The 13,308-nt window shown below is 37.9% G+C and overlaps 1 pseudogene; it reads left to right on the top strand.

The window, feature by feature from the left end:
• The first annotated feature begins 12,901 nt into the window (after positions 1 to 12,901).
• Positions 12,902 to 13,020, top strand: LOC120594881 (uncharacterized; annotated as a pseudogene).
• Positions 13,021 to 13,308: the final 288 nt, after the last annotated feature.

The raw sequence follows: 13,308 nt of genomic DNA, 5'->3' as shown, positions 1-13,308 counted from the left end.
GAAATGCATCAGAGGCCCAGCTAGGTAGACCCAGGCCTGATATGAACAAGGAGGGAGAGCAAGGTGTCTAAGGTGATGAGACATTTTCTTTTAGGTAATATGGGAAATGAAAAAACAATCTTGAAGACAGAGGTGAAGAGAATAATCTGTCTATGTCCATGCCACCCTAAACATGCCGATCTCATTTGATCTCAGAAGCTAAGCAGAGTCGGGCCTAGTTAGTACTTGGATGGGAAACTACCTAGGAATACCAGATGCTGTAGGCGTAAAAAAAAAAAAAAAAAGAATGATTTTGCGGCATCATGAATTTGTAGTGCCTCTGGGACAGCCCAGTGGAGGTATTTGGTAGAAACTTGGACATGCAGGTCTTGGAAGTAGGTCACTGTGATGGTTAATTTTATGTGTCAACTTACTGGGCTAAGGAATGCCCACATATCTGGTAAAACTTTATTTCGGGGTGTGTCTATGGGGGTTTTCTGGAAGAGTTTAACATTTGAATTGGTGAAGTCAGCTGAATTCAATTGGTGATGGCTCTCCTTAATGCAGGTGGGCATCATCCAATCCTTTGAGGGCTCCAAGAAAACAAAAAGGCAGAGAAAGGATGAATTTGCTCTCTCTGCTTGAGCTGAGACATCTATCTTCTCTGGCTCTTGGACATCCATGCTCCTGGTTCTCAGGCTTTCAGACTCAAATGGGAACTTGTACCACCAGCCACCAAATTTATTAGGCCTTCAGACTCATACTGAATTATACTCCTTGCTTTCCTGGTTCTCAAGCTTGCAGATAGCAGGTCTTGGCCTCCACAATTATAAGCCAATTCTAATAGTGTGTGTGTAGTGTGTGTGTGTGTGTGTGTGTGTGTGTGTGTGTGTGTGTGTGTGTCTTATTGGTTCTGTTTCTCTGGAGAGCCTTGACTAATATAGTCACTTACCTTCTCTGAGTCCCAATGTCCTCCTGTGTAAAATGGGACTGGAGAGAAAGGTGGTCTTGGAGTACTTGTATACAAACGCCTGATGAAGCAGAAAGTGTTGGTGGACACAGCCCAGGGGAAGAGCAGCACCAGAGTGAAGATGGCTGAGCAGAAAGCCCTGCCCCCCAAAAGGGTTTCTGGGCATTCACTACACAGGTGAGAAAGAACCAAGAGAACAGGTTGCAAAGGAGGATTAGGAAGAGAAAAGTAGATACACAGCAAGGAACTGTCATGAAAGCTAAAGGAGGAACATTGTCTAAAAAGGACCCATTAAAACTGTAAATGCAGTTTCCTGTTTAATCACAGGCCTACCTCCAAGAATCTGTCCTTCAAAACCACTTACACAAATGCTTTAATATGCTTACAAAAATATTTATATTTTTTGTACGACAAAAATATTAGAGGCAATCCCAATGCTTAAGGCAACACCTGCATCCAGTAGTACTTCATATACCATTTGTTTAATAAGTGAATAAACTCAATTTTATTAATAGGACTATTGATTACCTGAATTATGAGAGGTTAATTTTAGGGAGACCTCTGCTTCCATAAAAAAATAAAGAAGACATATTCAAAGGTGCCTATGGTGTACCATGAAATAAAAAAAGCAAGTCACCAAATGCTTCGTGTAAGCATGAGCTCCTCTCTGAAAATACTTGTGCATATATATTCACATATCTCTATGTAATATATTATACACTTACATTTATGTGCAAGGGATCTGTTGAGAAAGTGCTCTTAGGTGAAGCCTGTAAAAAAGGAAGGGAACAGGGAAAGGCAGGGGAAGAAGCCAGGCATTGTCATGGGTCTAGCCTCATCTGATCCCGCTGGGAGCTCTGGAATGTGAATGGCATCACAGAGCTGCCCTACCTCAAAGAAAGGGGCCAGGATTTTGTACCTGTATCATTCAGTTGTTGGATGGGGGCTGCTCTGTGAGATGAGCATGACCTCCTAGGCATTGTTGCATGAGGAAGATCATTTTTGCTAAGAGTAATTCTCCAGAGAAGGGCACAACTCTGAATCATTAGAAGCTGGGATGGGTGCACTGACTAGATGAAGAAAATCTAGGCAGCACCAACAGTATCGAATACAGATGTACAGGTGTGTGTGTGTGTGTGTGTGTGTGTGTGTCTTTGCAGGTGCACAGAAAAAAATTGGAAGACTATCCCCCAAGGTATCAATAGTAATTAATTCCTAAAATGGAAATTGGGGCTGGAATAGGGCAATGAGAGAAGAAAAATTTTATTTCACTTAATATATTTCTGTATTAGTTGCATTTTTCTTGCAACCAGCATATATTATATTTGTAATAAAAAACTAAAAGAGATTGGCTGGCATTAAAAGTTGTAGATAGGCCAAGACATCTAAAAATGGAAAAGAATTCTTTGGGATGCATCTGATGAGCCCTTGACTGCAAGGTGGTTGAGGTCAGGGCATGAGAACACAAGAGGGCCATAAAACAGGGCTAGCAGTCAGGTGAAAGGTATTGGAGGATATGTTTGGTGGCCAGAAGCCACACCTCCCAGGGATGTGGGGCCCCTGGGCCAAATTATCCTTTCTGGGGCTGAGACATCTCATCTTACCTTGCTCTCAGAACTCTCTCTGTAATGAATGCTCTTTCTTTTCTCTTGGAATGGAAGAACAGATTAAGAGTCTTAAGGAATTTATGCCAAGGGTTGAGTGTTTCTTCCCAGGAGATAAGTTGTACACATTGTCATGAAGCAGGAAGACAAGAACCCGTCAGGAATTATGATTGTTGCTGTTGGAGGTTTTCTATTAGAAACTACAGAGAAAGGCCCTGGTCCACTCAGAGGTGGTGGCTGGAGAGGAGTGTGACCAGACACCCATAGAGGAGACTAGCCCTTTCATCTAATCCCTGCCACAGCCAAGCTTCCCCCAAGCCCTCCAGCCCAGCAATATTCTCTCATCAGGGGATGGGAACCATGGTTAGAGCCTGACTATTGGGAAAGGGCCACAACAAATGCAGCAGGGAGTGGGATCACCTTGTGTCTCACCTTGTGTCTGCTGGCTTGGAGCAAGAGCAATCATCCATTGGTATCTGTCTCAGTCAGCTCAGGCTGCTATAACAAGCTACCATGAAATAGGTGGCTTAGACAACAAATATGTATTTCTCTCAGTTCTGGAGATTGGAAGGATGCCAGAATGATTGGGTTCTGGTGAGAGTCCTTTTCCTGGTTAACAGCTGCCTTTTTGTTTTGTCCTTACATGGCAGAGAAAGAAAGAGAGGGCTATCTCTTTTTCTTTCCTTATAAGGGAACTAATCCCATTCTGAGGTCTCTGCCTTCATGACCTAATTACCTCCCAAAGGTCCTACCTCCTAATACCATCCTATCGGGGGTTAGAGTTTCAACATATGAATTTGGGTTGAGGGACACAAACATGAAGTTCATAGCAGTACTTATATTCCAAGATTACCAGTAAATATTCAGGGGAAGACAATCTTGAATGTACTTGACAAATTTGGAACATGTCATATGATGAGAATGTCACTTAAGCAAATGTCTCTGGTAGGACCCCAAAATATGGATAGTGCTAAAGAATGTGTGCCATTGATGTGAATGAGCCTTTAAACATGACTGGGCAAAAGAGTTCCTCTCCAGGAAACACTGATGATCCCAGAGAGCATGGCAAAACTCCTGCATTAGATATTCAGAACCCCCTCTATGGAATGCTTCTACACAGTGGCAAGCCTGTTAGAAAAGCACAATGTCAAGAAAAAGGAAATAAAATATTAATGATAGAAGAATTAACACAACAAAGCAAATATGTATGATAGGTGTGATACCCTAAAATATAAATATGCAGAGCCAATTTCTCTATCTGTTGTTAGGAATGACAACAGTGGAAATAGATAATAAGATGCTTGGACATATGAGATAAGTGGCTTGGGTTATTAAAGACTAGCCATCGTGAGTGACTATGGATCTTAGTTTAGAAATGATGGCTGTGGGTCACATAGACCACTAATACCTTTACCCGATCATATGGAGTGGGGTGTTGAAACTTGGAATACAAACATGGGGTGGTATGTGATAGTAATTTTTCCCATCTCCTCCCAGGTAGACTACAAAAATACAGGGTAATGGGAAAAAATACACAGACTCTATATTCAGCAAAAATAGGACACAGTAATAATCTGTAGACTCAAAATTTGTGTAAAGACTACTAAATAAACTGAAATCTGCTCAGAATCCACATAGGGTAAATTCAGGAGAAAGTGAAGCTGGAGAGGAGTCATTGCAAACAGAAGATATCAGGAGACAATAACAAAAATTGCCTTTTCTGTGGGTAAGGGGGATACTCACAAGGGACAGGCCTATATCCCTAACCTACAACCATGACTGTAGTGAGGAGGGAGCTGTGATTAGGAGGCAATCGACAGAACAAAGAAGGAAGTGCTATAAAAACATCCAGAGAATGAGGCTGCAGTCTCAGTAATTGCCAGAAAAAAAGCAATCCCTAAAATAACTTTCTGCAGATAGCTAAGCAAAGAAAAGTTGACTCATTACACAATGGGCTAAAGAGCTGCTGACATGGCATCAATACAAAGATAAAAATTTAAAAAGGAAAATCTGCAAAACTTAGGCAAAAACTACCCATCTGAAAATGTTGCCGTAAAACTATTAATAACAAAATATGTTTCCATGAATTAAAGAAAGAAAAACATTATAATGCAACAATGTATATGAGGGAAGATCACAAAGCAGAAACAAAAACTGGTAAGAAAACTAAAAAAGAATAAAAGAGAGTGTAAACATGAGGAAAACATATTAAGGAACATGGAAGATAGAAATGAGATTACAGATTTATTCTAGAGAAAAGACAATTTATGTTCACACGAACATGTGTACACAAATATTCCTAGGTGTTCTATTCATAATTGCTAAAAAGAACTCAAATATCCTCCAGTGAGTGAATATGGGATACCCATACAATGGAATACTACTTAGAAATAAAAAGGAACAAAATATTGATACCTGGAACAACTTTGGATGAATCTCAAAGGCATTGTGCTTATTGAAAATAGCTGGGAAAGTGACATCAGAAACATGGTGGAGTGAGAGATGGCCCCAGATCTCTCCCCTTGAAACAACAATAAGCTGAACATCTAAAACTCAACAAAAACACCCAACCTGCACACAAGCACATCTGAGCAAATGATCTGCAAATAAGAGCTACCACAGGTCAGAAACCATGGAAGTTAGGAGGTAGAAAAAGAGAAATAAAAAATCTGCCTCTCTCTGCCAGAGCTCCCTGAAGGAGGAGGGGGTGGGGAGGGGAAGCGGATTCCCTGAACAGCCCTGCCTGAGACAGATATGAGCTGCACGCAGTGGCAGTGCCCAGGGATCAGAGCAGAAGGCAGAGAAATGGAGATGGCAGAGAAGCAACAGTTGATTATTACCAGCAGCAGTTGCAAAATGTGAGGGTGAGCTGTAGCCCCCATCCCTCTACCGAGAGGGCAACTCCCCTGTATTCTCCAAGAAAAACATCTCCGATCCACAGGAGAATCTGAGGAAACACTACCAAAACTGTCACTAACACTGACAGAGACTGAGACTGAGGATAGCAAGCATGTTTGAATATTTATAAGGAAAAAAAAAAGACATTATTAAGACTGTAAAAAGCAGGGATCCAAAAAGCTTAGACTCCACTTACTGGAAACCAATAGAAAAATGCCTTCTTAATAACAAGCTAAAGAAAGACATTAATATAATAAATATTTCTGGGGGAAAAAGCAGAATACACTTCCATTAATGCCCAGGCAGAGAAACAGCCCATTAAACACCGTGAACAACCAAGGTGACAAGGCATCGCAGAAAGAGAAAAATCTCCAGAAAATAAGCTTACAGACATAGAAATACGCGACTTAAATAACAGAGAATTCAGGATAGTACTTCTGAAAAAACTCAATGAGATCCAAAACAAATCATATCAACAATTTCAGAAACTGAAAAAACAACTAGACGAGCAGAGGAAGGAGATCGAAACCCTCAGAAAGAACCAAATAGAACTTCTGGAGATGAAGCACACACTGAAACATATGAAAAATGAAATAGCAAGCTTGGGAAAGAGAGTTGATCAAATGGAGGAAAGGATCAGTGATATCAAAGACAGAAATCTAGAAATGCATCAAGAAGGAAGAAGAAAGAAACCAAAGAATGAAAAGTAATGAAAGAGAAATACAAGAACTAGCTGACAGCATCAAGAGAGGAAACATAAGAATAATGGGCATTATTGCAGGCGAGGAAAAGGAGCAGGGACTAGAAAGCATTTTCAGACAAATAGTTGATGAGAATTTCTCTAATCTAAGGAATGAGCTGGAGCTTGGAATTCAAGAAGTCAATAGAACACCCAATTATCTCAACCCAAAAAGGCCTTCACCAAGACACATTGTATTAAAGTTATCGAAAATCAACGACAAAGATAAAATTCTCAAGGCAGCCAGGGGAGAAGAAAATGGTAACTTATAAAAGAAAACCCATTAGATTATCCTTGGACTTCTCAGCACAAACCTTACAAGCCAGAAAGGAAAGGGAATCAAATATTTAAACTATTCAGTGAAAGGAACTACCAGCCAAAAATAATGTATCCAGCTAAGCTCTCCTTTAGATATGAAGGAGAAATTAAGACTTTTCCAGACATACAAAAATTGAGGGAATTCTCCACTACAAGATCTGCACTACAGGAAATACCAAAAGGGGTCAGCTCACCTAAAAGAAAATAACAACAACAAAAAAACATAATTAGGAGTAAAGTGACTATCAGGCAAACAGAAGCAGAGAGTGCAACTCTTACTAAGAACAGGGCATTATAGCTTAAATAATAAGAAGTGAATTGTTATAACAAGATAGTAATGAACGTTCAGCATACATAGGGACAAACTGAGACAACAGTGACTAAAAAGAGGAGGATTCAAAGATCCAGATTTGCAAAGGGGAACGGAGATAAGGCAGGCGTAGAAGAAAATGCACGACTGTATATATGTGACTATCCTTTTCATATTCGTAATGGTAACCACACACCAAAGATTCAGAGCTGAAGCATACGACATAAAACAAGAAGAACCAGAGGAAAATCCCACAAAAGCCAACCAAAATAAAGAGAAACAGAAACACAAGGACAAGGAAACAATGGAAACACTGAGCTACCAGAAAGCAAAAGATAAAATGGCTATAAGAAGACCTCATATTTCAATAATCACCCTAAATGTAAATAGACTGAACTCACCAATGAAAAGGCACAGAGTTGCAGAATGGATCAAAAAACAAAACCCAACCATACACTGCCTCCAGGAGACACATCTCAGCTTCAAAGACAAATATAGACTCAAAGTGAAAGGGAGGGAAATGATATTTCAAGCAAATGGCATTCAGAGAAAAGAGGGACTAGCAGTACTAATATCGGATGAACTAGACTTCAAAATAAAAAAGGTAAAGAAAGATACTGAGGGACACTTCATAATGATAAAGGGAATCATGCACCAAGAAGACATAACAATGATTAATATCTATGCTCTTAATCAGGGAGCCCTGAAATATGTAAAGCAATTACTAACAGAACTAAAGGGAGAAACACACCAAAACACTATCGTATATCGTAGTACGGGGATCTAATTATCCCACTATCGGATATGCACAGATCATCCAAACAGAAAATCAATAAGGAAATAACACCCTTAAATGACACATTAGACCAACTGGACATAACTGACATTTACAGAGCCTTCCTTCCCAAAACAGCTGCTTATACATTCTTCTCTAGTGCATATGGAACGTTCTCAAGAATCGACCACATACTGGGACACAGAGATAGCCTCAACAAATATAAGAGGGTTGAAATCATACCAACCATATTCTCTGATCATAATGCTTTGAAACTAGAGATCAACTGCAAAAAGAAAGCAGGAAGAACCACAAATATGTGGAGATTAAACAACATGCTACTGAAGAATAACTGGGTCAGAGAAGAAATAAAAAGAGAGATCAAGAGATACATAGAAACAAATGATAATGATAGTACAAAATATCAAAACTTTTGGGACACGGCAAAAGCGTTAATAAGAGGAAAGTTCATATCATTACTTTCCTATCTCAAAAAACAAGAACAATCCCAAATAAATAACCTAATGCTTCATCTTAAAAAACTAGAAAAGGAAGATCACATGAAGCCTAAGATCAGGAGAAGGAAAGAAATAATCAAAATTATGGCAGAATTAAATGGAATTAAAAACAGACAAACAAAAATAGAAAAAATATAAATGCAACAAAGAGCTGGTTCTTTGAGAAGTTTAATAAATTGAGAAACCCCTGGCTAGACTCACGAAAGAAAAAAATAGAAAGGACACAAATAAACAAAATTAGGATGAAAGAGGAGAAATTATGACAGACACTGCAGAAATACAAAGGATCATACAAGAACACTGAAAAAGTACATAACGCCAAATTTAATAACCTAGAAGAAATGAAAAAGGCTTTAGAAAGATACAACCTTCCTAAACTGAATCAAGAACTGGAAAATCTAAATAGACCGATCGGCATTATGGAAATTGAAACAATCATCAAATACCTACAAAAAAGTAAAAGTCCAGGACTAGGTGGCTTCACTAGTGAATTCTACCAAACATTCAAAGAAGATTTAATACCTATTCTCCTCAAACTCTTCCAAAAAAATCAAAGAGGAGGCAATATTTCCCAAGTCATTTTATGAGGCCAATATCGCCCTGATATCAAAACCTGGTAAACATAACACAAAGAAAGAAAACTACAGACCAATATCTCTCATGAACACAGATACAAAAATCCTAAATAAGATACTAACAAACCGAATACAGAAACATATTAAAAAGATTATACACCACGATCAAATGGGCTTCATCTCAAGGGCACAGGGATAGTTCGACATATGCAAATCGATTAATGTGAGGCACCACATAAACAAATTAAAAAATAAGAATCATATGATCATATCAATAGATGCAGAAAAAGCCTTTGACAAGATACAACACCCATTTATGATCAAAACACTTAACAAAGTCAGTATAGGAGGAAAGTACCTTAACATAATAAAGGCCATCTATGACAAAACCTCAGACAACATTATACTTAATGGTGAAAAACTAAAAACCTTCCCTCTAAGATCAGGAACAAGGCAAGGCTGTCCACTATCGCCACTATTATTTAATATAACATTAGTGGTCCTAGTGAGTGCAATCAGACAAGAGAAAGATATAAAAGGCATCCAAATAAGAAACGAAGAAGTCAAACTGTCACTATTCGTGGATGACATGATTCTCTATATAGGAGACCCTAAAGACTCCACAAGAACACTACTAGAAACAATAAGCAAATATAGTGAAGTTTCTGGATACAAAATCAATGTTCAAAAATGCATAGTGTTGCTATACTCTAACAACGAAGTGTCAGAAAAAGAAGTGGAAAAAATAATTCCTTTTGCAATTTAATGGAACATGTGAAGGACCTATATGATGAAAACTACAAGACTCTATAAAAAGAAATCGAAGCAGATACAAAGAAATGGAGAGATATTCCGTGTTCTTGGATTGGAAGAATCAACATAGTTAATATGATTTTATTACCTAAAGCATTATATAGATTTAATGAAATCCCCATCAAAATCCCATCGGCAGCTTTTAAAGAAATACAACAAAAAATTATCAGATTTGTATGGAAGCTCAAAAGACGGAATTGCCTAAGCCATCCTGAGAAAAAAGAACGAGGCTGGAGGCATCACTTGCCTGACTTCAAATTATACTACAAAGTGACAGTAATCAAAATGGCAGAAAAACAGTCACACAGACCAGTGGAACAGAATCGAGAGTCCAGATAAACCTATGTGTATATGGGCAAATAGTTTTTGACAAGAGAGCCAAAAACATACAGTAGAGAAAGGAAAGCCTCTTTAATAAATGATGCTGGGAAAACTGGAAAGCCACCTGCAAAAAAATGAAACTAGACTCTTGTCTATCACCACACGCCCAAATTAATTCGAAATGGATTAATGCCGCGTCCTCCTTCTACCCTACTGCGTGACAAGGTCCGGAGATGGGGACAGAGGCTTCAAGGAATGCATCGTCGAGAACGAGGACGTGGCATGTGTTTAGGGATAATTGGTTTCTTAGAAACGATCCTATTAATAGGGGGAATTTGGGTAGCACAAATTCTAGTAAGTGTAAACGCTGTACAAATGGATTTCCTCAAAATTGGCTCTGAGGAAAACATAGTAAATTCTCTGCGTATGGAATCAGCTCTAGTCACCCTGACGTGTCCAGAATGCGTAAACCCTTTATTTGAACAATTATTAAGGGAAATTCCTTTTGATGCGCCTCTTAAAGATATTATGAATAAATTATAACAAGCTGAATTACTGGAACCAGTTTATACTCCTGTTCCCACGCAGTTAGTATAAAAATTAGTAAAGGATAAGAAATTTACTCATAAGCCTGTGCCTACTATGGAAGGGCCTCCTTTTGTGGCCTAGTGGATAAATAGAGAACTCTGGTATCCACCTAGGGGGGCTAATAGTATGAAAAGATTACCTGATCTTCCTTTGCCTTATACAGGAGCTTATAATAAAGATAGTATACGTATAGTGAATAAAGATAGAATTCATGTGCCTTACAGTAGTTTAAGTTTCATAGAAAGGCTGGCTAGGTCAGGATCTCCTTGGTGCTTAAAAAACAAAGGAACAGAAACTTAGCTTATGAAAGCAGCTTTGTAAAACTGATTTTTATAAATATTTTCCTCATTACTGCACCAAGGAAACTTTTGAACAGCTATGAGAAAGGTTCAGCTTGAACTTTAGATATAGCATAAATCGAATAGCATTTAAAAGATTTCTTCAGGCAGAAAGAAGAACAATGTCTGCCCACAAGCCAATGCTTGCTGTTATGAATACATCTATCTATCACCTTTACTTAAATCAAACTGTATCTTACGTAATAGATATAAGAATTAAAAGTTTAGATTGTTCCATCAGGTAGTTCTGTTCTAATGATTGAGAGAAAAATGTACTAGTTAATCATGAACATTAATAATAATATACTCTATAAGATTTTCTGCTTCGCCTAACCACAGAAATTTAACTCCCTGCTACTTTAACAACAAAGTATAATCAAATGCCAAAATAAAAAGTATAAAAGTAGTACTCAAATCACAATAAAACGGAACAGTGTCACACTGCCTCTGAGTTGTGTAGTCGACTGTCTCCCGCGCCGACGCCTTGCCCACCTTCGGGGCCCCCTGGATCCTGTCGTGGCTGGACCGCGGCAGATTAAGAATCTGCATATGAGACCTGAAACAATAAAATGCATAGAAGTAAACATAGGAACTAAGCTCATGGACCCTGGACGTAAAGAGGATTTTATGAATTTGACCTCTAAGGCAAGAGAAGTAAGAGCAAAAATAAATGAATGGGACTACATCAAACTAAAAAGCTTCTGCTCAGCAAGAGAAACCGACAACAAGGTAAAGAGAGAACCATCCGAATGGGAAAATATATTTGCAAGCAACACCTCCGATAAGGGCCTAATTCCAAAATATACAAAGAACTCATACAACTCAATAACAACAACAAAAAACAAACAATCCAATCAACAGATGAACAGAAGACCTGAACAGACACTTCTCCCAAGAAGATATACAAATGGCCAGCAAAGATATGAAAAGATGCTCAACATTGCTAGCTATTAGAGAAATGCAAATCAAATCCAGAATGAGATACCATCTCACATCAGTTAGAATAACTGTTATCAACAGGACAAGTAATAACAAGTGTTATAGAGGATGCAGAGAATAGGAACCCTCATACACTGTTGGTGGGACTGCAATTTGGTACAGCCACTATGAAAAACAATATGGAGTTTCCTCAAAAATCTAAGAATTGATCTACCATATCACCCAGCAATCTCTCTTCTGGGTATCGACCCCCAAAATTTGAAAATATTGATCCATAAATATATATGCACCCCAATGTTCATTGCAGCATTATTCATGATGGCCAAAACATGGAAAAAATGAAGTGCCCTTTAATAGATGATTGGATAAAGAAGAGGTGGTACATATGTACAATGGAATATTACTCAGCCATAAGAAGAGATGAAATATTGCCATTTGCCACAATGTAGATGGAGCTTGTGATAATCATGCTAAGAGCAATAGCCAGACAGAAAAAGTTGAAGACCACATGATATCACTTATATGTGGAATATAAACCTACAAGCAACAAACAAATAGGACATACAAACAGAGACCCATGCATATGAACAATAGACTAGTGGTTACCAAAAAGAGGGGGGAAAGGAGAGAGGGGAGGTAATGAGGGGTCAAATATGTGTTGTCAGAAAGAAATTTAACTATGCAATGAATATATGTCTTACTATTGAATGGTACACCTGAAACTTACTGGATTTCGTTAATCAATGTCACCATAATAAAAAAGAAAGAAAGTAAGTAAGTAAGCAAGCAAGCAAGCAAGCAAGCAAGCAAGCAAGCAAGCAAGCAAGCAAGCTGATCTCATAAGGTTATGTACCACATGATTCTATTAACGTAATTTTCTAAAAGACAAACTATAATGGAGAACAGATCAATGGTTGACAGGGGCTAGGAATGAGGAGAGAGTGTGAACAGCCTAAGAGTTTTGGGGGATTTTTAGTCATAGAACAGTTCTATACTCTAGTTCTATTATGGTGTTGTTTACACAGATATTTATGTAAACAATACCATATTACAATTTATAGGCTTATACATCAAAAGATTAAAAACGTCCATTTTACTGTATAATTATTTAAAAATAAATGCATTTAATCATTTAAAGAAAAAAAGTGAAAGAAAACATAAAGAAGGAATTAAAAAAGATAAAAACATAAATTAGTCATTCAAAAAAATAAAAATAGTTTACAGCCATGCTACCCTGAATAAACCCAACTCCATCTGATCTCAGAAGCTAAGCAGGGTTGGGCCTGGTTAGTACTTGGATGGGAGACCACTCAGGAAGACCAGGTGTTGTAGGCGTCAAAAATAAAAAATAAAAAGTAAAAAATAAGAGATTGTAAGTTGACAAGGTCCTTGCAATCTGTGAGGTCAACCAAGGGTTGCCTTGCCTAACAAACAAACAAACAAACAAACAAACATAGCATAATTGACTAATAAATATGAAAGTTTACTATGGAGCTATAGTGGTTGGGTTGAATATATAAATTGCTAAATAACATAAGAAAAAATGTTTTAAAATACCACAAAGAAGAGATAATATGGAAAAACTATTGGAAACAGAAAATTAAAAGAATCATAAAGATTAAT

Source organism: Pteropus medius, unplaced genomic scaffold (genome assembly GCF_902729225.1).
Source record: "Pteropus medius unplaced genomic scaffold, Ma_sr-lr_union100, whole genome shotgun sequence".
In the NCBI taxonomy this organism is placed as follows: Eukaryota; Metazoa; Chordata; class Mammalia; order Chiroptera; family Pteropodidae; genus Pteropus; species Pteropus medius.
Note: the sequence above shows the minus strand (reverse complement) of the source record. Positions and strands in the feature narration are given on the sequence as shown.